The sequence below is a fragment of the Dipodomys merriami genome, unplaced genomic scaffold (assembly GCF_024711535.1).
Source record: "Dipodomys merriami isolate MVZ:Mamm:240054 unplaced genomic scaffold, mDipMer1.0.p SCAF_198, whole genome shotgun sequence".
In the NCBI taxonomy this organism is placed as follows: Eukaryota; Metazoa; Chordata; class Mammalia; order Rodentia; family Heteromyidae; genus Dipodomys; species Dipodomys merriami.
This window is the reverse complement of record NW_027203359.1, coordinates 2,080,230-2,105,575: the sequence shown is the minus strand read 5'-3', so window position 1 is coordinate 2,105,575 and position 25,346 is coordinate 2,080,230. Positions and strand designations below refer to the sequence as shown.

General features: G+C 43.9%; 1 protein-coding gene and 1 pseudogene across 11 annotated transcripts in view; one reads left to right on the top strand and one right to left on the bottom strand.

Annotated features, from left to right (window-relative positions):
* Positions 1-25,346, bottom strand: part of Foxn3 (forkhead box N3) — a 370,110-nt gene that overhangs the window by 50,397 nt on the left and 294,367 nt on the right. The window lies entirely within an intron of this gene.
* On the top strand, positions 15,209-15,766 carry LOC138831475 (meiotic nuclear division protein 1 homolog pseudogene; annotated as a pseudogene).

Here is a 25,346-nt window from a genome sequence, read left to right as displayed (position 1 = left end):
CGCGGGCATTAATAAAGTTGGTTTCCACAGGAAAATTGTTTCTTTGGCACTTCGCATGGACAGCCACACAGGTTGGACTTTGAAGGAAGAGTTGGAGAATAAAGCCTGACCGATGAGAGGTGTTAAACCCTAATGAGCTATGAGCTCGTGTGCTGGATAAAACACAAAAACAAACAAATATCTACAAAATCTCAAACTTCATCGAAGACAGAACACAGCCTGTGACAGACAGACATAAGCCACCACGACCCCTCACCCCCTCCCTCCCAAATCTAACTTGCTGTGTCTATCACTGCCTAGTACCAGAAACTCTGGAACAATCTTCGGTCTCGCTGCCACCATGTTTCTCCATAGGCACCAGTCTCTGACAGCCCTTTCCTTCCTGCTTAGTTTGTGTCTGGCATTCATAGCCATGTGGCTGGAGCAGAGCTGTGACCCAGACAGCTTCCCACTCACCCGCCAGCCCGGACGGCCCTCAGGGACACCATCAACTTTGATGGGAAGGAATGCACCCCTTAATGCAAACCTAGCTCCTACAACCAATCCCAAACCCATCATCAACCCTTCCTTAACTAGCTGATTTCCTATGTTTATGGTCTTACAACGAGGATCAAGGCTATGTGAGCGCCAGGAATGTTGACACCAGGGTTATCTTATGCCTATCTGTCCAATCCCCAAGCCCATACTTGGGCTAAATAGGTTATGGTTATGCCAACAAGAATTCCTTTATCTTTCAGGAACACCTTGAGCCCTGAGATGTGTAAGTCCTACATGTTGTTATTATTATTTTTTTAAAGAGTACTTGATTGGGAAAAGGAGAAGATGTGAGATCTCAACACATTTTAATGCATTCTCTGCCTCTGGCTTTGGACCAGAGGCTTGACCTACTATGGTCCCTATCACCAGTCAGGTACTGTGTGGCTTTGGAAAAGCCACTTCACCTCTCTGAGCTTCAGGCTCCTCTCCAAGGAGGACAAGGTACCATAGCAGATAGCGTGGTGCTTAAAAATAAAGTAAAAAAAAAAACAAAAAAACAAACAAAAAAAAAAACATTGATTTATTTTTTGGTAATTCCTTTAGAAATGTTAGCTTCTCACATGCACCAATGAGATCTAATAAACTATAGAAGGAAAGGGGCCATCCAGCCCAGGAAGTTTGGGAAAGGGCCTTTTGCCCCCCCCCCCCCGGGCACCCCCCCCCCGCCCCCGCTCTGTGCAGAGCCTGTAGCATAGCTGCTGGCTGGGCTCACACGCTGGTGGCTCCCCAAGGTGTTGCCAACACTCAGCAAAATGAAGTGAACATCTGTATTCTATTTGCTAATGAGCAATCATCATTTGTACCTTTCTCCAGCCTGGGATTCAGCTGCTTGGAATACTAATGCCATTAGAATTGGAGTCCCTCTCTCCCTTTCTCCCCCTCTTTCTCTCTCTCTCTGGCAAAACACATTCATTTAGCAAAACCCTGTTTAACTCATTGACATTATTATGGCTCCTGGATTTCTTGGTGATACATGGCTAGTTATAAACCTCTCCATTCTTCCCGGGTCCATTGCATATTGCACCTGCCTAGGCAGTATTTGAATGTCTGCCTAGGGACTAGAGGCTTGAGTGAGTGTCTTTACAGCTAACTCAATGCATATAATTTATATAAGACAAATCAATGGACCCTCTCAATAATAATAATAATAGTAATGGGGGGGTCTGTTGTGGGGCTTGAATTCAGGGCCTAGGCGCTGTCCCTGAGCTCTTCTGCTCAAGGTTGGAGCTTGACCAATTGAGCCACAGCACCGTTTTCTTTTGAGTAGTTAACTGGAGATAAGCACCTCACAGGGACTTTTCTGCTTCAAACCACAATCCTCAGATCTCAGCCTCCTGAGTAATTAGGATTACAGGTGTAAGCCACTAGTGCCCGGCTATAAAATAATAATTTTAAATCACATGATTAACCACAAGAATATACCAGCTTATTTGTTTGAATTAGACTGTTACGGAAAAAGCCACCTAATCCTATATCTATATGCTTGGTTTATGCTCTCCAGAGCTTTTTCTCTGCAGACAAGCAGTTGCATCTTTCAAAAGATAATGTCAGTTGAGTGTGCGTGTTACTCTGTGTGTGTGTCCTATATAAATGGAGACAAATCTCTACATTGCTTTGCAATTTGTACTTTTCACTCAACAAATTGGTCTTGGCTTCCATTCATCTGGGAATAGAGGTATCTGGCTCATGCCTTCCCACTGCCGTGCTGGATGGAAACATTAGCTTATTCCAACATCTCCCTGGGCTTGGACTAGGTTGTTTCTAATTGTTGGCTTTTACAAAGAATGTGGTGGGTGGGCATCTTTTCCCATGTCTGCTGATGAGCAAGTGGGGCAGCTCTCCAGGAAATGGGCCTCAAAGAGCCTTCCAGCCCTTGCTTTCTGCATGATCCAGACAAGAAGGTTGGACTAAATGAGCATCTGTTGTGGTCTTATTTCTGCTCTAGGTGTTGGGTTACTAGGGACCCACAGATAAAGCCTTGATTACCAATTACCTGGTAAGACTTTGCACAAACTTCTCAAGTTCTTCCATAAGCAGAGCTCATGCATCCATCTTCTGGGCTTTTATCTAATAAATCGATTATCTTGTATCTTGTAAAAATTGCTTCCAAGATGCTCAGAGCTTGTAAGCCATGTGCTAAGTGTACGTTGGCATGGATGCCAGCCTCCAGAGAAGGACCTGAATCTGTGCTTATATCTAGGAGTGGTGGCAACATGTGAACCACCCCAATGGCCCCTCATCCAATAATCTGGTGATTGGTGACAGGCCTTCTTACCATGTACTAGGTGGACATCCCCAGCTCTCATGACTTAACCATGCAATGCGTCCATTTCCCCATCTGGAAAATGTGCTACAGTGCCTTCTTTCTTCCCAGGGATATGCTGGGAAGATCAAGGAAGCCAAATCATGCAAAGTGTCTGGGATGGAAACACAGTCAATACAACTTATGTTCATGGAGTATTCCATCTGATCAATGGAGTATTGTGTCCGGTGATGCCCCTGAGATTTCTGGGAGATCATCAGGCTGAGACACCACTGGGGTAGACATGCCAGAAGCTATAGTAAGGGAGAAGAATGAGATACAAGTCATTGCCGCTGTAACAGAATTTGTGTCCTATTCTTTTACAGTAATGCTGTCTAATTCCATACTGACATCAATCAAGGAGAAGAACTTCCTGGTTACTTTGGTCTGTTCTGCATTGTTTTTTGTGTGTCATGTTTTCTCACTTAGCCTCCAAGTTCCTTCCCCTTCCTTTCTTCTTCTTTCCATATCACCTATCCCCAGTGGTTCTCCTAGGAGGGTCCAAGGGTTCTGGATTCATTTGAGGCCTCCTTGAGTCATTGAGAATACAGGCTGTGGAGCCAAGTGACACGAGTTCAAATTCCAGCTCCAGTGCTTACTAGCAATTTCACTTGAGTCTCGGATACTTAACCTCTCGTGCTTCAGTTCCCTTAAAATGGGCTGCAGTGAAGATTAGATGAGTGGACACAAAACAGGAGAGCACCTGACACCCACAGGCTCACCACCTGCAATGCCGCTGTGTTTTCAGGTACTGTGAAGGATTTTTCTGGCCTGTGCGCCCACACATGACAAGTCTCCACAGCCTAACACACTCCTTTCAGCGCCCAGGGCTGAGGAGGTTTGCAGCGAGGGCCAGCAAGGATGGAGGATCTGCACTACCTGGTACTCCTGGCCTGGTCCCCTACAAAGAGTCTGAGGCGGACCTACCCAGGAAAATGCATGTCAGTGGTCAAATTCCATGAATTTCTATCCATTATATCCAAGCACACACTTTGAAAGATGGGGCTGACACTTTGAAGACTCGGCCAGAAGAAAACTACCTTGGGAATCATCCAAAATCAGCAAAGCTAAGATGAGCATCAGGTTGGGCAGTTCTAGGAGGAAGGCTCATCACTCAAAGTCTGACATGATAAGCAAGGACTGCAAAATGACCAAGCAGGGACAGCCCTGCCTGTACAGCGAAATACAGAAAGTAATTATGGAGATGCACAGAAAAGGAGTTGAAACCACAGAGCTTATAAAGTCAGGAGAGGGGCTGAAAGTGAGTTCAGAGATGCATTAAAAAACATGACCTAGGGCTGGGAAGGTGGCTCAGTGGTAGAGGTAGAGTGCTTGCCTTGCATGCATGAGGCTCTGGGTTCAATTCCTCAGCACCATATAAGCAGAAAAAACTAGAGGTGGTGCTGTAGTTCAAATGGTAGAACACTAGCCTTGAGCTGAAGAGCTGAGGGACAGTGCTCAGACAAAGTTCTGGCTCCACGACCACCATCACCACCAACAAAAACCCACAAAAACAAAAGAAAACACACAAAAAAACATGACCGAGCTGAGCCAGGTGCTACTGGCTCATACCTGTAATCCTAGCTACTCAGGAAGCTGAGACCTGAGAGTCAAAGATCAAAGCCAGACCAGGCAAAACAAAAAGAAAAACAAAAACAAAATTAAAATAAATAAATAAATAAAACGCAGGTGAGACCCTTATCTCCAATTAACTAGCAAATGCCAGCAGTGGAGATGTAGCTTAAGTGCTCAGAGTTCAAGAAAGCTAAGGGGGTAGTACCCAGGCTCTGAGTTCAAGCCCCAGTAATGGCATACGCATATATGTGCAGACATACCCCTCTTCCAAACAAACAAAAAAAAAAGCCCATTTATATAAACAAGCAGCAAAAGCAATCAGTACAAAAAAAAATTTATACACTAAGCTGAAGCCTGAACATATAATGCAAGCACTACTGTAGTTTTAAGGCCACTTAGAATTACTACTACTGAGCAAAAAAGTATAGCATGGCTTTTATTTGACAGTAAATACAGTAGTAACAATGATTATTTTGTTATAACTATAGTTCCATGCCAGCGAAGAATCTTATGCTAGCATTTCTTCTCTCTCGGATGGTGTTGTATTGCTATGACAACCAATAACATTTGGCACACCACAGAGCACTGTATCACGTATCGCCATGGCAGACGAGGAAATGCCATACTGTACTTAAAAGCCACCTTCTCATCCTCTCCCTTTTAAAGTCTGTTATCACTCCACATGTACTATTCACCGCGCCATATTATATATAACCTTTGGTTACCTGCAGATTTGTGATGCGTGTAGCAAAACTCGGGAAGCCTTGTGAAGCCCTTAACATTTTATTACAAATAGCAGGTAAGCAAACTGCATTATTATGGCTTTTTTGTTACAGAGTCACAAAGAACTGGCTTTTACCAACTTCCAAACCGAAGGTCGTTGCTAAGACTGCCGCGCCCCCACCTTCCATCAAGAACATTGGGTGACATCTGGAGAAACAAGAGTAGCCCCCTTTCAGAGAAATTTGCCACGTTATCAAGCCGCTGCCTCTTTAGATATTGATTTGCTTTATTTGAATTATTGTATCACATACCTCCTGGTCTATATAGAGCCTTTCTTAGAGAGAACTTAGTTGTCACCATGGAAACCCTCCAGTGGCATTGCTGGAGCCATTGGTGCTCTCTATTGCTGATGTCACTTGGGAGTTGCTCTGAGTCCTGCTGGTTGCAGGGCAGGGGGTGGGGTGGGGGGGCATGGAGGGGCAGAGCTGGGAGCTCCCAAGGGACACCAGCTGGCTGTAACGCCTTCAGCACTGCATGCGATCACAGATCAGAAACGGGACCATCTTCCAGGGTCCTGTGGAGTACCAAACTCTTTGGACTCATAGAAAAACATCTAGTATATTTAGTACATAGTATATAGAAAAACATCTAGTGTTATAGGACCCATTTTTACAGCCACAAGGTAAGAGATGCAGACTTGCCACACAGGTGTAGAATCCAGAATCTGGAAGAGACTTCAAATCGAAGGAATGTGGGACACGTGAAACCTTTCCGATGTGGCCTCATTTAGTAAATCAGTTTAGAAACAGGCTCGTCTCTGTGAGTGTAAGAGACCAGCAGCTCCATGGTCCGCCTCCTCACACAACATTCACCTGGGGAAAGCGCCGTCTCAGCTAGTAAGATGCTATGATCAGCTGTGCATTTGCGGCGGTAAGTCTATTTTGTTGTTGTTTTGCATTCCTCCTTCCCCTTCTTCATTTTCTCCTTTTCATTCCCCTCCCCATTTTACTTTGTGTTTTGTGCCAACACTGGAGCTTGAACTCAGGCTCTGGGTGTTGTCTCTAAGCTTCTGCGCCTAAGGTAGCAACTCTACCACTTAAGCCATGCCTTCTCTGCTGGCTTTATGGCAGTTAATGGGGAATAAGACTCTCAGATTCATTTCAAACTCCAATCCTCAGCTCTCAGCCTCCCAAGGAGTGAAGATTACAGGTCTGAACTGCCCCGGCCTCCCCCCCTCCCCTCCCCCTCCTCCTCCTCCATTTTTTTTGTTTTTAAAGAAATTGTAGACCGTATATTTTTAACTTGCTGTCTTGGGAACAAAAGTTCTGTTGAAAGTATCTTAACTATGGAATGCAGGCATGGTGTTTCTGAAAGATAAAACTTAGGGCTCAAAAATTTGTGGTCTGGTACTTTTGGTAAGGTGAATGTGTGTAATGCTTCTGATTGGGTCTCCATGTGAGGCGAGAGAATGGGGAGAAAATGGGAAGAGTGAAGGCGAGAGAGAGAGGAGAGAGGGGGGAGAGAGAGAGAGAGAGAGAGAGAGAGAGAGAGAGAGAGAGAGAGAGAGAGAGAGAGAGAGAGAGAGAGAGAGAGAGAGTCTGTCTGTCTGTCTGTCTGTGTCATGAGCACTGCCCCAGGCTCCTGATGGTTTCCACATGGCCCCAAATCTGTACCTGCCCACTGTAAAGACATAAAAATAAGGGACAGGGTAGTACAGAAATGTTTACGAAAAGCAAGTGTTGTAGGGAGCAATTTAAAAAATAAGAAACTATGAAGACTGTGGTTCAAAAAGCCAGTCGAGGCAGAAAAGGCACATGAGATTATTATCTCTAATCAGCAAAAAGCCAGAAGTAGGTATGGCTCAAATGGTAGAGCACAAGCCTTGAGTAGAAAAAGCCAAGCAAGAGTGAGAAACACTGTGTTCATGTCCCAGTACAGGAGGAAGAAGGGACAGGGAGAGAGGGAGAGAGAAAGATATTACAGATTATCATAGATATAGTATTTTAAATACTTGTTACAGTTAGGAGAATGGGCTTGTTAGAAGAGACTAGTCTTGAAATAGTGAATTGAATAAAGACTTAGATTTTTGAGTTGAGGCTGCAAATTCACTGAGGTCATCCATGGCTTAAGAAAAATTTAAAGGCCATACATAAGGTTAGAACACTTATAAGCTTAATTAGATTTATAAAAATTGTTTAACTGCTCTGGGGAGCTTGTTTGTTGAGTCAGGCAATTGAGCACTTATAAATTTAATAAGTTCGATTTCCTTTATAAATGCCATTTAAAATGTTTAGTGTTTAATTAACTAAGTTTGCAAATGAGACCAAACATTAATAAGTCCCTTTAAAACCGATGGTTAAAAAATGTTAGGCTTATAAAAAAAATTAATGAGATCTGTGAACAGTTCTTAAAACCCTAAAGAAAGGTGAAGTTTTAGATTTTGTAACTTTAATAAAAAAAAAAAAAATCCAGAATAAAAAAAGCAGAAACCCCTCCCCCCTCCATGTGTTAATACACACCCTTGGCCCTAAAAGCAAAGAATCAAGTCTTATAAGTCACTAAATTGGGAAGGGTGAAACATGTTTATGAGTAATCATTGTATTAGGAAACAAGTGGGTAATGACTAAGGAAGGCCTAAAATGCTCCAGGAATTCAGCGACAAGGGACTAATCAAAGAAGGAAACAAAATGGAAGTCCCATCTGACTTGGATCTAAGCGATAATGTGCTTTTCAAGGTTCGTGAACTGTCACTCCTCTGCCCTCTCCCCATCCCGGTTTAACCTGCTGCCCTCCTTTGACCTTATAGTTAGTCAAAGTTTTCCAATACTGTTCACTAGACAGGCAAATTTCATGTTAGAGAATTATGGGTAAAGTACAGGTTCCTAGAGCTGGACTGGAAATCCATTAGGCTCTCTACAAGAGTTTATCCTGAGAATTCTCCGCATCTCCTTTGGGACCTTAGTTCTTAACTTCCTTTCCTACCTTAGGAGTGAATGAGGTTGCCACATAACTGGCCCCTGGACAAATATTCTAGGCCACAAGTAAAGTTTATGACTTACCAATTTTAGGTGTAGAATGGAAGCAGTGTTATTCTACAAATTAAGTGCAAAAGACAAAGATGCCATTCTAGAGAGGAAATAGCTAATTCAAGTGAAGTGGGGGTGAGGGTGGGGGTGGGGGTGGTGAGACCCTCCCACATACCAGGGAGATTGTTTACTTGCTAAAAATTTAAATTATTTTCCATTAAGTGTTCTGGGTTGACCAATACTCCACCTCCACCTCCAATGCTGAACTCCTAAGCAGCACCTCCAACCTTATTTGTCATTGAAGACATGTTTAGTTCACTTGGTCATACTGGAGTTGGATGGGCGAGCCCCTAACCCAGTAAGACCAGAGAATGTTGTGACATTTTGAACACAAAAGCTGAATGAGAATCACCAGAGACCTGAGCCAGATCCCTCCCCACACCTTGGGATAGAGCCCACCTCTATATCCTTTACCTCAAGCCTTCTGATTTCCAGAGTGGTGAGCCTACCATGACCTTCGTCCTCTAAGCCACTCAGTACCTGGTACTTCATTACAACCCGCCCTAGCAAACTAACACATTAAGTAACAGATCGTCAAATCTGACCAGAGATCAACTCACATTCATTGCTAAACTTCTTTTTATAAATCCCAAATTGGACTCCAAGAAAAACAAGTCTGGTCTTTAGTCAACATACCGGTACTCAAGAAGGAGTTTGAAAGTGTTTGGGATATGGCTAACCATCTGTGTAAACCATGATCTCCTGTGTCAAAAGAGTGAGTGGCTGTGGTCACAATGCACACACACACACACAAGCACACGCACACGCATGCACGCACACATGCACAATATGACTATTTTTAGAGTCTTCTTCCCGACAGCCCAGAACACACACTTTCCTGGGTTCATTCCATCACCTAACTACCCTCAACCACCAGCTTGGTTTCTGCCTTAGGAATTCTTACCTACCCGTCATGTGGTATTTCCTCCTATTGCTGTAACATAACTAGTGGAATGTGTGTAGGATGTCGCGGTGCCATTTTTCAAAGGTTCTAGAACCATGATTCTTGTGAATTCTCAGGGGCAGGGGTGACCAGCAATGAGTCATCTGTGTGATCTCCCTCCCCTTGAGGGCAGGAGTGACTGGCTTCTAGTCACAAAAGCCACCATAGGGAATGGGTGTACTTCCAAGATCAGTGGAAAGCTTACATCACCGAAGCCTTTGTCTTAGATCTAGCAACTCCTACAGTATTGAAAGCATCAGAAGAGTGGCAAGGTCAAAGGAACCTCTAGCAGCTGAGAACAGCTCCCAGCTAACAGCCACCAAGAAAACAGAAACCTCAGTTCTAGTAACTGCAAGGAACAGATTCTTAAATAACCACAGGAACTGGAAAGAGGCACCAAGCCCCACAGGGACACATAGCTGGGTGATGTTTGCCTGCAGCAGCCTGGAAAGCTCTGGAGCAGGGAATCCTGATGTACAAAACCAGACATGATACAATTGTATTATTTTAAGCTGCTGTTTTGGTCATTTGTCATGCAACATGGACAAAGAATACAGTGATAATCTGATGACAAAGAGGAATCTCACTATCAAAGCCCAGGGAGACATGTATTGAATATCATTTCAGAGATTTGTCTGTTCCGAAATAAGAAATGAGCACCCAAGATATTCTTGAATTCTGGGTTACCAAACTTTCTTTCTTTTTTTTTTTTTTTTGGGGGGGGGTCTGGTTGCGGGGCCTGAACTCTGGGCCTGGACGCTGTCCCTCAGCTTTTCATCTCAAGGCTAGCGCTCTACCACTTGAGCCACAATGCCACTTCCGGCTTTTTTTCTTTTTGCTTATGTGGTGCTGGGGAATCGAACCCAGGGCCTCAGGCATGCAAGGCAAGTGCTCTACCACTGAGCCACCTTCCCAGCTCCTCCAAACTTTCTTAATAAGGGTAGTGAGGACAGCCATTTTCTATCACTCAAGTCCAAGAGAAAAGGGAACTACAATGATGGTACTTGGCCCATGAATGGCCAGCAACAATGAAGAGAATTCAGATTGAAATAAGGACTCTGTTGGGCAAAAGAAGAGATGAAGATAAATTCTACTGTATAAGAATCTTTATTGATGTTTGGGATTCTGAGCACTGGACACAGTAGCTTTTTTTGTGTAAACAAAACATCATCTATCTATGCTGGAGGCTGCAGGGTCATCTATTTGGGAGAAAGGAAGTTTATGAAAACATAGTTGGGAATCCATCATTGCCCAAGTTTCACAAGTCAGATGGGTGGTAGGATAAATGTGCTAAGAGGCTGAACATCAAGGATCCCACACCAGTAGGAAATTGCCCTCCAATGGCTTTGCTTTCATAAACATGTGCAGGCCTTTTGCCATGTAAGGCATGGTGAAAGGTGCACATTCCTCAGTCCGTGCGCACGTAAGGGGCAAGAGGCATATGGCTATCCCTCTGTCACACACTGAGGACAGTAAGAGGGAAGGGAGGGAGGAAAACGAGTCATGACACAGGAACCAAGAGAACAGACCAGTTCAGAGACCAGCTGAGGACGGTCTAACCAAAACACTGAGTGCCTAGAAACTCCAAGAGGCTCAGGCCAAGGGAGGAGTGAGGAGGGGAGAGGAAGGGGGAAGAAGAGAAGGAGGGAAGGAAAGAGAGAGGAAAGGAGGGAAGGGGTTCCGGGAAGCATGAACTAAACCTCTAACAAAGGCCAGGAACATGTGACACCATGAATTTAAACAGTTCAGTGCCAAAGTTGTAGGTACTAAAGAGCAAAATGTGCCCCGCATGTCACCCTGTGGTTTGTCTAGAACTCTGAGCATCCCTCGGTTCATGGGAAAACACCCTTTCTTTCCTGTAACCCAGGTATCTAAACACAATGCAAGTGTACAACACCCAAAAAAGTGAATACATGAGTTCCGGTCCTCTGCTCTGCTCTGTTCCTTAGGCTTACCATCTCTCCCATCCTCTTCTACCAGACACCCTAGGAACAAGGCCAGGTAGCACGTCACTGGCCCTCTGTGATGAATGGTATCCCCTGTGAACTATGGTTCATGGGCTTCCCAAGACAGGAAAGGGTTTGAGCCATGCCCGGCACTCAGCAAGCCCCATTCCAGGGCTATCTATCATCACTATTATTTTCATAACTTTTTTAAAAATTCATTTCTTCTTCTTCTCACTTGTTCTTTCATCATCTTTAAGAACTTGCACAAAGGGGTTTCAATTCAACACGTCAGTTTATGAGAACAATGCACCTTGATCACTGTCAACCCATCATTTTCTCCCCCATCCATCCCAACCTTACACTTGATTTTTGTTGTATTTACCATTTCTCCTCGGTCTCCTTCATAAACTCCCACAAGGACAGAGAGTTCTGTTTTCTACAATGATGCACCCCGAGGGCTAGAACGGGCATCATGAACGACAGAGATTAGACGAACTCAAGTTTGCTCGAGTTTGTTTTTTGTTTTTTTGGTAGCACAGTCCCTACCTTTCTCTAGGTTATGTTGTACAACTGAACTTATGGTGTCCCAGTCTTGATCTAGATAGAAGTTCTCTATTTTTTTTCCTTTTTGGAGGGGGGGGTCACAGATAACAGCTTCCGTTTGTGAAGATGTGTTTTCACATTGAGTTCCTCATTGGTGGCTCTGAATGACCTTGTAATGAATTTCCCATGTCTTCCCTAAAGTAGTAGATACCTGGCAGCTTGGAAAACTTATCAGCACTGTGGCTTGTGCTCACACTGTCTCATCTGTGAAAGGCCATTTATTGCTTTATGACAAGGAACAAATTTAGGTTGTTTTTTGCTTTGATTTTTATAATTAAAAAAGAAAGCCCAGTCCATTGGTGGAAAAACAAGTACAAAGGAAAGAAAAAGTCAAGCTGGGTGCTGGTGGCTCACACCTATAATCCTAGTTACTCAGGAGACTGAGATCCGAGCATCATGGTTCAAAGGCCAGCAGGAGCAGGAAAGTTCATGAGACTCTTATCTCCAATTAACCACCATAAAACCAGAATGGAACTGTGGCTCAAAGTGGCAGCATGCTAGCCTTGAGTAAAAAGAGCTCAGGGACAGAGCCCGGGTCCTGAGTTCAAGCCCCATGACTGACAAAAAAGCTTCTCATCTGCAGGATGATATACCTGAAACTCCCTCAAATTCTTCAAACACAAATGCCCACGTGCACATAGGTGATACCGTATATAGCATTACTGATAACCAATAGACCCACGGGGTTTATCTAATCAATACAATTACAATTACCGCCTTGACAATTATAGGAGACTACTAACTGTTGCTCTCTTCTATCCCCATTTCAACTGATACAAACTAGGGCAAGAAAAAACAAGACCCTTAATTATATAACCAGGCAAGATTATATAACAAAGGTCCTGATGCAACTTCAACTGTATCTGTGCCAAGGGAGGGCTCAAAGGCCCCAACATCTCTGTAGAAGTAACAGGAGCCTCTAAGACTTGTGCAGAGCCTTCGTTCTCACCCAGCTGTTGAATGAAGCCCACTCACTCATGATCCACATTCTTCTGCTCTTCTAATCTTGTTTTCCCACAGCAGTGGACAGAGCAACCCCATTCCCGTGTGACGATGATAGTTTGTTAAAGTGACAGTGTACTGGCAATTACAAGACATAACATGAGAAAAGAAAATGAAGAGTGTCAGTTTCTCTGAGAAGCTGATTTCCAGTGTCCAGCATGGCAATGATCATTTCATACTGCTAAAGCCATCTCTTGCCATTTAGAAATGGCAGGATCGCTGATGACAAGATGCACTTTCATGGAGAGACATTTGAAAACCACACAGCGTGTTATTGTTGGAAGAACCCAAGAAACAATCCTAGAACAACCAAAATAACAACCTCCACTCTTTGCCTACCAGTGTGGGCTGTTGAGCACACATAAATGATTCCTTCCCTTTGTCTTCCTGATCAAATCTGCATTTGAAGGCACCCCACACAAAGGATGCTGGTACAAGCTATGTGCCTTGTAGAGGACATTTCTTTGGAATCTGTTATTAATTAAAACCTATCAAGATGCTGCATATGCACTGCTCTGCAGTAACGACCCTCCTCAGCCCTCTAAACATTCGTGATTCAAAAGACAGTTTGGAAAGCTGACACCTAATAGAAGCAACATAAATTGCTCTATTTCACCCTGAAGGAGAGAAGATTACGAAGACCAGAATGCAGCTAAGGTGATAACCTGGTGCTATCTGAGGTTGCACAAGACTACAACTAACTATCTTTGGGAATAACCTAAGTTTGAGGAATTAATGAGTGTGGCTTTTGAGATGGCATTTCCTGTCCACTGAGGGGATTTCTTTCATTCAAATAACACATAGCAAAATTAACCATCCACAAGAACTTCATCATTCTTTCAAATCCCTTTCCTGAGGGTAGCCATGTTCCACATGTTTGCTTTTTCTTGCCTCCCGGCCCCCACCACTCCCATTTAAGCATGGGGAAGAGTCTGACAGTTCTAAGTGAAAATGCCGTGACACAAACTGTTTCAGAAGTCAGACCACAGAATTTGGAGTTCCTATAGATCTGGAGGTGGGGTTCAGGATGAGTTCATGTCCTGACTGCTTCTGACAGTGCCTTTAAGGGGATGAGTCACATGATGCTTAAACAGGCAGTTTCTTACCTGTTGAGAGGAGGAGATGAAATAAATGAACCACAGTCTGTTGCTATAGAATTCTGTCATTCCAGTCTGGCTCTCCATTTTCTAATGAGAACCACATCACAAGTGGTCTGGCCAGGGGATCTCTACGGAGACCGAGCTTACTCAGCCTGATTTTCTTTGCCAGCCACAGATCAGAAAAATCAAGCAGCTTTCCATTTATCATTGACACCCTCCCCCGTCGCTCAAATAGCCACTTATGTGATTTCAATGGCACACTTGGACTTCACCAAAGACAGACGCCATATGAGTGGAATCAAACTCCCCTAGTATCCTAGGTGTATTAGCTCCTAGAGCAGCTGTAATAAAAGTACCAGATGCTTGTGCTTCACCGATCTGCCTTGACCCCCGGTATTTCTATTTTCCAAGTTAAAAAAAAATATTTTATTAGCACACATCAATAAGGGGTTTCAAAAGTATTTTTTTGGTTGGATTGGTTTGATGTGCTGATAAATTTAATGTATACATATATCCCCAGACATCTGGAACCAATCCAATAATCATCAAAGTCTTGTATTGTTTTCAAGTAGGTGTCAGCTGCCCCTGTCCTAGAAGAGGATTTGGCTGTGAGTATCAACATCAATGGCCAGGAGTTTCTAACTTCTCATTTTCCCCCACTACTGTGGTGCTGGTCCTGGCCACACAGCCATCGCCACCAGCCAGGGGCCCTCTAGTTACAGGAACTACACGTTATTTTAGTTGTTTCCACTATACTCAGACATCCTAAGTACCTATAATCTATTGGACACTCAATGAAGATCTAATGAGTGAACGTCTCTCAGAACAATGGTCCTTCTGAGTTTTTTTTTTTTTTTTTTGGGGGGGGGGTCCGGTCATGGGGCCTGAACTCTGGGCCTGGGTGCTGTCCCTCAGCTCTTCAGCTCAAGGCTAGCGCTCTACCACTCTTGAGCCACAGCACCAATTCCGGCTTTTTTCTTTTTGCTTATGTGGTGCTGAGGAATCGAACCCAGGGCCTCATGCATGCAAGGCAAGTGCTCTACCACTGAGCCACCTTCCCAGCCCCATCCTTCTGAGTTTTGAACATGATAAACATCAGGGTGCATTTATTCTAGTAATCATTAGGGTAAGCAACAGGTATCAATTTCTAGAAAGTTTTAGGAGATTACAAACTAAATTTTTTGCTTTGGGGGAACAATCCTAGTGACCCTCACTACCCCAGATAAAGCAAAACAGTCAACGGAGTTACAGATTCCCATTTAATGAACATACATCCAATTCTCACAGGCACAAAAAATTTTAAATACGGCCGCCAGCCCCAGGTGGTAGTTGGGGCCAAAATTAAACCCGCCCGAGCCCACACCGCTGCCAGAAGGCTTGCTGCCCGCACCATGTCAAAGAAAAAAGGGCTGAGTGCAGAAGAAAAGAGAACTTATATGATGGAAATATTTTTTGAGACACTGCTATGTCTGTAAAAGAAGTCCTTCAGAGTTTAGTAGATGATGGGATGGTTGACTCTGAGGGGATCAGAACTTCCAATTATTATTAGGCTTTTCCAAGTAAAGCCCTTCATGCAAGGAAGCGTAAATTGGAGGTTCTAGAATCTCAGGTCTGAGGGAAGCCAAAAGCATGCACACCTCCAGAAGAGCATTGAGAAAGCTAAAATTGGACGACAAGATACGGAAAAGCGAACCAAGCTACTAAAAGAGCTTTCTTTGCTCTGGGACCAAAGGGAACAGTGCGAAGCAGAAGTAGAAAAGTACAAAGAATGTGACCCACAAGTTGTGGAAGAAATACGTCAAGCAAATAAAGTAGACAAAGAAGCTGCTAACAGATGGACCGATAATATATTTGCAATAAAATATTGGGCTGTAAGAAAATTTGGGTTTGAAGAAAGTAAAATTGACAAAACGTTTGGAATTCCAGAAGACTCTGACTACATAGACTAAAATATTTGATGGCGATGAAGAAACTATGAGCTAATCAGTATGTAAATGTTTAAACATTTTCTAACTGTACTGAATTGTGTAACTATCATTTTATTAATTTTAAATAAAGTATAAAATGAAAAAAACATTTAAATACATTATAAACTAAAACAAAACAAAACAAAAACAAAGGCTGGGAATCTGGCTTAGTGGTAGAATGCTTGCCTAGCACACATGAAGTCCTGGGTTCCACTGCTCAGTAAACATACACAGAAGAAGCTGGAAGGGGCACTGTGGCTCAAGTGGTAGCGTGCTAGCCTTGAGCAAAAGCAGCTCAGGGACAGTGTCCAGGCCTTGAGTTTAAGCCCCAGGACTGGCAGGGGAATCCCCCCTCCCAAATAGCCATGAATGATCAACCATGGGGGGAGTGGGGATAGAGGCTAAAAAAATTATGAATGAGATAGTGCTAAACAGTAATTTATTCTGCTTTCTTCTTCCCTAAGAGCCTTTGCAGGCAAAGAGTAGAAAATGTTTCCTGTCAAGCTAGCGGAACCATAGAGCTGAATTGGTTATTTCCAGGCGGGCAATTTTCCTAGTTGTAAATAACCAGCAGCTTTGTGAGAATCAATTAGGAGGTTCCTGTCTCTTCTTCGGGAGTCTGATTTCAGTTCATCCATCTTGCTTTGTTAATTTCCTAAATTGGGTTTAAGGGATCCACAGAGCAACATCTATATTCTGTCCCTTGGATTTCCTGGGCAGGCGGGGGGAGTGGGAGAGGGTAAGGGGAGGTAGCTTTTGTATCTTGGCTGCTTAGAAGTCCAGTAGTGTACTTTCAAGCCTTATTCAAGGCCAGAAAATGGAATAGGATTTATGTACTCTGTCTTGCAACAGAGGCCCAAAAGAAAATGATAAGAGTCATAGGCAAATGATATAAAAATAGATGCCAATCAGCTTTTATGGCCAAGATACAAACAATTACACACAGACCAGATTGCATGATGCCCCATGAATCAACTGCTTAGTCTTAGCCCTGGCCCATACGATCTTATTTATGTGATAACAGTGATAATGACGATAATAACATCATACCAATGCCAAGGAGCTGCCAATTATTGAAAGCCTATTATAGTCTAGCCAACTTAGATATAAAATCCTCCTTGTGCACACAAGAACCCTGTAACACCATTATTATTCTCATTTTACAAATGAGGAAACTGAGGCCTTACAGATGGTCACAAGGCTCCTAAGTTCTGGAGCCAAGAGGATTTGAACCTAGATTTACATCTAGAGGACTGGATGATGCCAAAGACACTCTTTCCATAAGGGCTAAGTCCTCTTGTATGTTTACTTAAAAAAAAAATGCTCATGGAGTACCTGCTCTGGATGGTGCAGATAGATATGTCCTGCTATTAAGTATCCAAAGGCTAAGTTGTATGGCAAAGAAGAGCCCTGATTTGTTTATTTGCCAGTACTGGGGCTTGAACTCAGGGCCAAAACATTCTCCCTTAGCTTTTTCCATCACTGTTATACCACAGGCCTGACACTTCTACTTCTGGCTTCTTTGCTGGTTAATTGGAGATGATAAGAGTCTCACAGACTTTCCTGCTCAGGCTGGCTTTGAACTGGGATCCTTAGATCTCAGCTTCCTGATTAGCTAGGATTATCAGTGTGAGCCAACCATGCCCATCCTGGCTTGACTTTTGAAGGACCCACCCTGGTTCTTGCAAACATCATTCTTCAGAACTGTGAGGTCAGAGGTGACAGGCATTTGAATCATTATCTACTTGAAAATTAAGATACAGTAGTAAGAAAACATGCGATTAACAGGGAAGCCATGAGTAAAAGGCTTAGACAGGAAACACACACACAAAAAAATATAGCTAAGCAAAAGGCTGGATGTGATGATGTGGCTCAAGTGGTAGAGCACTAGCCTTGAGCAAAAGAAGCTCAAGGACAGTGTCTAAGCCCTGGCATCAAATTTAAAAAAAGAAATATAATTGGCCTTCCCCATCATTCATATAAGGAAGTATTACATTGCAACCAAGATTGGTGAAGATATTTAGCATCTGAAGACCCTTGTGTGGAAGTCACTGTACCTCTTGCAATGTGCTTTCTTATGAGTGATACACCCAGAGAGATGGCAAAACACTCTAGAGCCAGTAGAAACCAATAAATCAATGTACACTCTACAAGGCAATCATCATGATCCAAAAAGGGTCCCAGGGATCAATATGGTCCATATGCACACACTCCCAATGCTGTGCAAAGTCACGGGTGACGAATGGCTTGTAGGAAGCTAGTGCGATGTTTACCTCTAGGAGGGAGGTCGCTTATCTTTGGTAGGATGACTTACTTTTCATTATCTTTTTGTACTTGATTTTCTTTTTACTACACACTAAAAGAGACAGAGAAAAGCAAGTTGAGCTGTGTAGGGTAGTCATGGTATACATTCCGCCCCTCCCCCCCCAATCCTATGAGCAGGCATAGGGTTAGCCTGGCTCTCAGTGCCTCTGACTTGTAGCCCAGTGTTCATTTCCACTTCTGCAGGAGCCACACAGAGGGTCTGATTTTCTTCCTTCTACGCTTCACTCAATACTTGGCACCCTCAATAATCACTTTGGAAAAACTGCCCGCTTTCCCTGACTCCATGGACTGGATTCGTTAGCAATGACTCTGATAAACCCTGCATTTCCCAATTAGCGCCACCATCCATTATTGCTGGCTCTGGTGTCCCGAATGACTAGGAGAGGATGACAGGGCCTGAGCCAGACACACACCTGCGTCTCTGCCACACGTCCTACCTCAATGGAAACCACTGGTCCCAGAAGGCTAGCGGCTCAGAATCCAACCCAAATGTTCAGGTGGATTTTAGATTTCTGCACAGAAAGTTCTGGTGACGCTTAAGCACTCACAATGGTGCACAAATGTCATAGTTTGGCTTAGTTCAGCAAAATTTCCACTTCGGGCAAAAGTCTACCCAGCCTCTTGTCTGTGAATTGCCTGCCATGTACCATTCACACCTCAGCCACGGTGAGTTTGAGGCCATTAAATCGAGACGCACTGTGGCAGTACAAAGAGATGGACAGGCCTAGATGGTGTCTTCAGCGATCCGCCAGAACAAAAGTTAAGCTTTCTGCTTTCTGGCTGTGTAGTGAGACATATACCTTCCCAATTTGGGTGGTGCTCATTGGCACATAGAGACATTGGTGCCCCAAGAAAGAACCAGAAGATCTACTGGAAACAGAAACTGGAGTTATCCATCCCACTGATGCCTTCCATCCAATGAGGCTATGGCAGCTGGTTAGAGTTCTCTGAAGAACCCCCACACTCATGTTTCTCGTCTACATGAATAGAGACTTACCTTGGGCATCTGCTCGCATTCACCATGAGCCTCTGAGGCCGTTTCTCTTCCCTTGGAGGAGCAGCACTGATCACCACATTTGTACTCCCTAACACTGCCCATCTGCACAAGGTGTCTGGGCGAGGTGTTCACATGGCTCCAGTTACTCCCAGCTAGAATTTCTTCTGCTCCTGGTAATTGGGAGCTGGCTGCGTTGGACAGCCACTCCACCGGGACTGTTCTCTTTCAAAAGTGTTTAGCTTGAAAGCAACAGAATATAATAGATCGCTCTGTGCATGGCATCGGAGAAAACAGAACAAACAGAAAGAGGTAGAGAAGGTCCAACTGCTGTCCTAATCTGAATGCTAACCCTTAGCAGCCTCTCTTCTCCACCGCCAGGCCTACTCTTAGGAACCACACAGATCCTCAGTACTACCTCCACAGTCTGTCTGAAGCCAGTTGCTTCTCCTTGCTTGCACTCAAAAGGAGCCTCAAGGAATGCCTAAGCTACCTGCCTGGTTTCCCACAGCTCCTGAGAGCAGCCTGCGGAGGGCACTTCCCATTCCCAGACAAAGTGCTCAGAATGCCAGATCTGTACCATTACCTTTATTTTGTCTGATTGCATTACTCAAACAGAAAGAGCTGTGAATAATAATAATAATAATGAAGATATCATTAAAGTAAAATATTTGACACTCACAAGATTAAAAGCTGAATACAGTAATCTTCTCATAATCATCGCAGGATATGCAGCACTTAATCAACAATTACAATGGGAAAATGCCCGGGACTTGATGCTTAAGTACCAGGAAAAGGCAAAGGGGAAAGGCAGGAAATCAATGCCACAGGAGGAGAATCTAAATACTGCATGTATTATGATAAGGGAGCCCCACATTTTCCTATCAGTGCTGTGCATAAAAAACAATCAAAACAATCTAACAATATATACCCCAAACCAAAACACTCTAGCAAAAGAGCTATTTAAAAAAAAATCACTTCAAGTATGCATATAACCATGACACAGTCCATTAATCAGAGTGCTTTTAAAAAGTGTTCATAGCTTTGCTGAGATCTAATTTATACTTTCTTTAAGGAACAGATTCTTTCGCCCCAGATAGATGATAGAAGGTGGAAGGGCCTACATGGAAATCCAGAACCTGGTAGGGCAAAAGGTTGCGTTCAGGTCAGCTCAAGAAGACCTCCCTTCTGGGAGCTGGAGAAAAACATCAGCTGACTGGTTCATGCCAGTTGCCCCTCCTCTGCAATGGATGGATGGCCACCACCCAGGGGAGGGTCTTGGATCTTGCCATAACCCAGACCTGCCCTCTTACAAGCCACCATCCTGTAACTACCGCCCAGGGGAGGGTCTTGCTTGCTTCTAATAAACCAATCACCATCTGACCAATTGCCAAAAGGGAGAGAAAACAACATTAACACAAAACAAAACAAAACAAGGTGGGGAGGGACAATACAAAACCGATTGCACAGTGGACAGCGGGTTTCTGGTCCTGCTACTCACTCTCCTTAGTGGGCTTTACTGTCTTTTTGCTAAACGCTTTACAGCTGAGCTCATTGTTCCTAGTTTTATTTTACACCGCCAGAGAACAAGAACCCACCACACTGGAACATCCAGGAAGGACCTGCCAAACGACCTTACAAAGTATATATGCAGATTCACATCTACGCTTAACTTTGGTGAGGCGAGGGGAGGAAGGGAGTCTAGATGCCAGGCCAAAATACCTCCTGACCAAGAGGAACTTGTCTAGATGTGATATTTTACAATCTGAGTTTAGTTGGGCTTGAACTCAGGGCCTGAGGTCAATCCCATGAGCTTTTCCCTCTCAAGGCTGGCCCTCTACCACTTAAGCCATACATAGATAGCTCTGCTCTTGGTATTTGGCTGGATAATTGGAGATAAGAGCCGTTTCTTCTCAGGCTTGCTTCAAACCTCAATCCTTAGATCTCAGCCTCTTGAATTGCTAGGAGTAGAGGTATGAGCCACTAGAGACTGGTTTAAGAGTTTTATCCATTCTAAGGCTCCAATTCTTCATTCAGAATGCTCTAATATGCAAGCAACAGAAACACCAGCATTGTACTATAAATAGCCCCTTTCAAGATGGGCTGGGAAGAGAGCAGCATTTTTTAACCTAGATAGAAGTTTGACAGCCATGTCCTCCAGGCCCCAGCCTTGTGGCGTTACTTTGTAAGAACCAGTCAGCGAGGCCATGCGATGACTTCATGGACACATAATAAGGTTGCCCTTTTATTTCTGGAGCAGGTTTATTTTCCTTCTCCTACAGGTAAATAAAGCAAATCTGACATCATGAAGCACAATTGAAGTAGCAAAAGATCAATGTCAACCACAATAACAGTGCTTCAAAAAATTACCTCAACAACCCTATTTTTTTCTCTTTTTTTTGGCCATTTTCCATTACCTGTGGATGTGAACGAAGACCGTGAACGGGTAGCTGGAAACTCTGAGTGAAGAATCTACACATAGGCATGTCTGTGTTGCCCCTTCCAATGAAGGACAAGCTCTCTCTCTCTCTCCAGGATGCATCAGTTCACATAAGGGCTCCCCTATGCCCCCTCTTGCAGGAGAATGAAAACAAAAGCTTCATTCAAGCGGGGGGCTGCACAAGCAGCCTCTGCACCCATGCAGATAGAGAGGTCCATAGCAAAGCGTTACAACGGGCAAACAAACCCCAAACCCAACTCACAGTCAAGACATGCATTCGAGCTTCACGCCAGGTATACCTAGAAATTCTTTTCACGCAGAATTGAGGCAAAATGATCCTGACAAACGAACCAAACAAAATCAAGCTCCTCGAAGAGACAAACTATTTTCTTTTACATGAATACTTACACTGGCAGGGGTATTTTCTGTCTTTACATTGGACCTCAGAATACAAATGCACCCCCCTCAGGCAAGTTCCCAAAATAATCCAGGAGTCTTCAACTCTTTCTCCCTGTCTAACTCATACCTACAAATGACAACCTCAAGCCCTTCTATTGTAAGTAAGCAAGAAGACACAGGGAATCTGCCTACGGCCAAGGATGCCCAGATTTCATGTACCAATGTCACAAAAACCTGGCAACATGTCAAGAGTCTGAAAACTAAAGCTATGAGACTTTTTCTCTTTGGTCATCTGATTAACCACTAGCTCTTGGCATGTGCTAATTTGTACACTGAAATACATCTTCCAAAAGAAATTTTCCCTTGAGGATAAGACATGGATAATAAATTACTTCAAAGAACACTATGAAGAAAACCTACATACTTTATCATCTTAAAGCTACAAGAAGGAAACTGGGCGCCTGTGGCTCAGACCATAATCTCAGAAGGCTGAGATCTGAAGATCAAGGCTCAAGGCCAGCCTTGGCAGAAAAGTTCATAGATTCTTATCTCCAATAAACCACCAAAAGGCCAGTGTACGTACACACACACACACACACACACACACACGCACGCACGCACACGCACAATGAATTTACAGATGAGCAAACCAAAGCTTGGAGTTAGTTGCAAAGCTAGTTTGAAGGCAGCCGCAGGACTGGAAAACCAGCTTGGAGCTTACTTTTTTTTTTTTAATGCAGAAAAGCAATGCTAAAACATGGCTATAGACTACCGTAAGCTCGGGTGGGATGCATACGATCTAATTCCAGAAGTATAAAAGGTAGAGGTGGACAGTCTTACCTCGTTTTCCCCTCCCTGTTTTTCTTTTTGCAATGCCGTCTATCCATTTACCATCTTGACCTTCCTCAACCTTCCGCATGAAATATCCAAGAAGATCAAAGAAGTGTTTCTGGGTAACAAAATATCCCAGAGCAAGAAATGTTTTCTGTGTTTGGAAAGGAGAAACATTTTACTGGACATTTCTCATTTGAAAAATTCTTGGGCCTTTTTGGAGGGGAAAAAAAAAGAACCACAAGCTTAGTTTCTTTTCTTTTCAAATTGGGTATTTCTAATTTTTCCCCCTTTTACAGTTTATCAGCTTCAGGGTTATAAACTACTTGGGAAATGAAACAGAGAAGCCTGTTCCATCCACTCAGACCAACATTTGGAAAAGTAGTTCAGCAAGAAGGAAGGAATTTTGAGCAGACATAATAAAATGCTTCAAAATTCACATTTTTCTACCATCTCAAAAAGAAAGCAGAACTTTCTGTGTAGGCTCTGGAAGAGGCCAGAGGATACCCATAGGAGAGAGACTCACAAAGTGGTACAGTCCAGCTACTGTGTTGCTCTCTATCCTTCCTCCTGCGCCACCTGCAGGAACCCTCCTGGAGCCCTGCCACAGTGCGCAGATTCAGCCATCACGGTCCAGAAACTCCAACACTTGCATAATTCCTTCAGTAAATCATTTGGTGAGGAAGGGGTGGTGGCAGTAAATATGAGTGTATTCGTCTATCTGTGTCTCTCTTACATGCTTGCACACAGAGCTATTTCACACACACACACGCACGCACGCACGCACGCACGCACGCACGCACGCACGCACGCACGCACGCACGCTCACTGAGCTAGAGGAATTTTACTGGGGAGCCAAGCTGAAGCTCATCTTGTTAGTTGCTAAGCTAGTTGCAAGACTGAATAACCAGTTTAGGATTTTTAATGTGAGAGTAAGAAAGGGGAAGAGTTAGGTAGACAGGGATTTAAAAAAAAAAAAAAGTTAAAAAAAGTTGGACCTAGCACATGGCAATTCTTGTTCCCAGAGTCCCTCAGGCTCAAATGCTTCTTCTTCCTATAATTCCCTAAGTTCCTGTTCAACCAATGAAAATAGATGGGGCGGTCCATGCAGGGGCCATCAAGCAATCAGTGCAAAGACCAGTGGAGACGTGGGAGGAGCTCTAAACTATAACACTGCCCTCCGACGACCATATTCCACTCCTCTCCCTTGGGAGAGCTTACCACTTCTTTTCAGGGCTTTCTTTTCATTTTCCAATAAATTTATTCTGTGTACCTTAAATACTTCCCTGCCTTTAAATTCTTTAATGAGTAGAGAAAACCAATATGTTTTTCTAGATGGCATCATTAGGAGTGCTAAAACAAGACTAAAGTTGAATAGTAATTATAAGGGGGTGAAGTATTATGTGGCTAAGTTTGTGAACCCCAAAAGTCATCATTTTTGTGGGGGCGGGGGGAACGTAGGGCTTGATCTCTGGGCCTGGGTGCTGTCCCTGAGCTCTTCAGGTCAAGGCAAGTGCTATACCACTTGAGCCACAGCACCACTTCTGGTTTTCTGGTGGTTAATTGGAGATAAGAGTCTCATGGACTATCCTGCCCAGGCTGGCTTCTGAACCGTGATCCTCAGATCTGATTCCTGCATAGCTAGAATTATAGGTGTGAGCCACTGGCACCTGACAAAAATCATCATTTTGTCAAAAGGACAGTGGCTTTTCTTGGGTGTTTGGTTGGATATGTTCAGTGGTAAGGCCTGAACTCTGGGCCTGGGTGCTGTCCCTGAGCTCTTTTGCTCAAGGCTAGTACTCAACCATTTTGAGCCACAGTTCTACTTCCAGTTTTCTGATGGTTAATTGGAGATAAGAATCTAATTGACTTTCCTGCCTGGATTAGCTTTGAACTGAGATCCTAAAATCTCAGCCTCCTGAGTAGCTAGGATTACAGGCGTGAGCCACCAGCACCTGGCTACTGTTTTGCGTGAAGTGAGAAGACCTACTTTCCCAGGGCGAGATTCTCTCCAAGCCTGAGTATACACACTACGACATGTCCAAGGTCTACCAGGTGAGGCTGAGCCTGAAACAATGGGTTTCATACACTTAGTGTTCTGAGAACCACAAGGAAGGGCCACACAAGGAAAGAGGTTAGAGACTCTCATGACATTCCCATCTCAGTTCTCATGATGTTGGAAAGACTCAGATCTGACTTTCTGAGAAAATCATATTGAGTAATATCCCCTCTCCCGATTTGGAGGATTGCAGTTCAAATCCAGAATGGGCAAATAAGTCCAGAGACTGTTATATCTAATTAACCATTAAAAAAAGCCAGGAAGTGGAGGTGTGTCTCAGGTTGTAGAGCTCCAGTCTTGGGGGGGGGGGGGGGGGGGAGGGGAGAAGAGAATAAGCAAGAGCTTGAAGCCCTGAGCCCTGCGTTCCAGCCCCTGTACCACTTCCTGTGGGGGAGGGGGGGGAGAGCTCTTCTCTCCTTCCCTTCCCCATGGCTGGTTTCAGTCAAATTTCATCTTGAGCTGGACGGGACAGAGACCCCAAAAATGTAGGTGCTATAGTGTACAAAGATAAGAA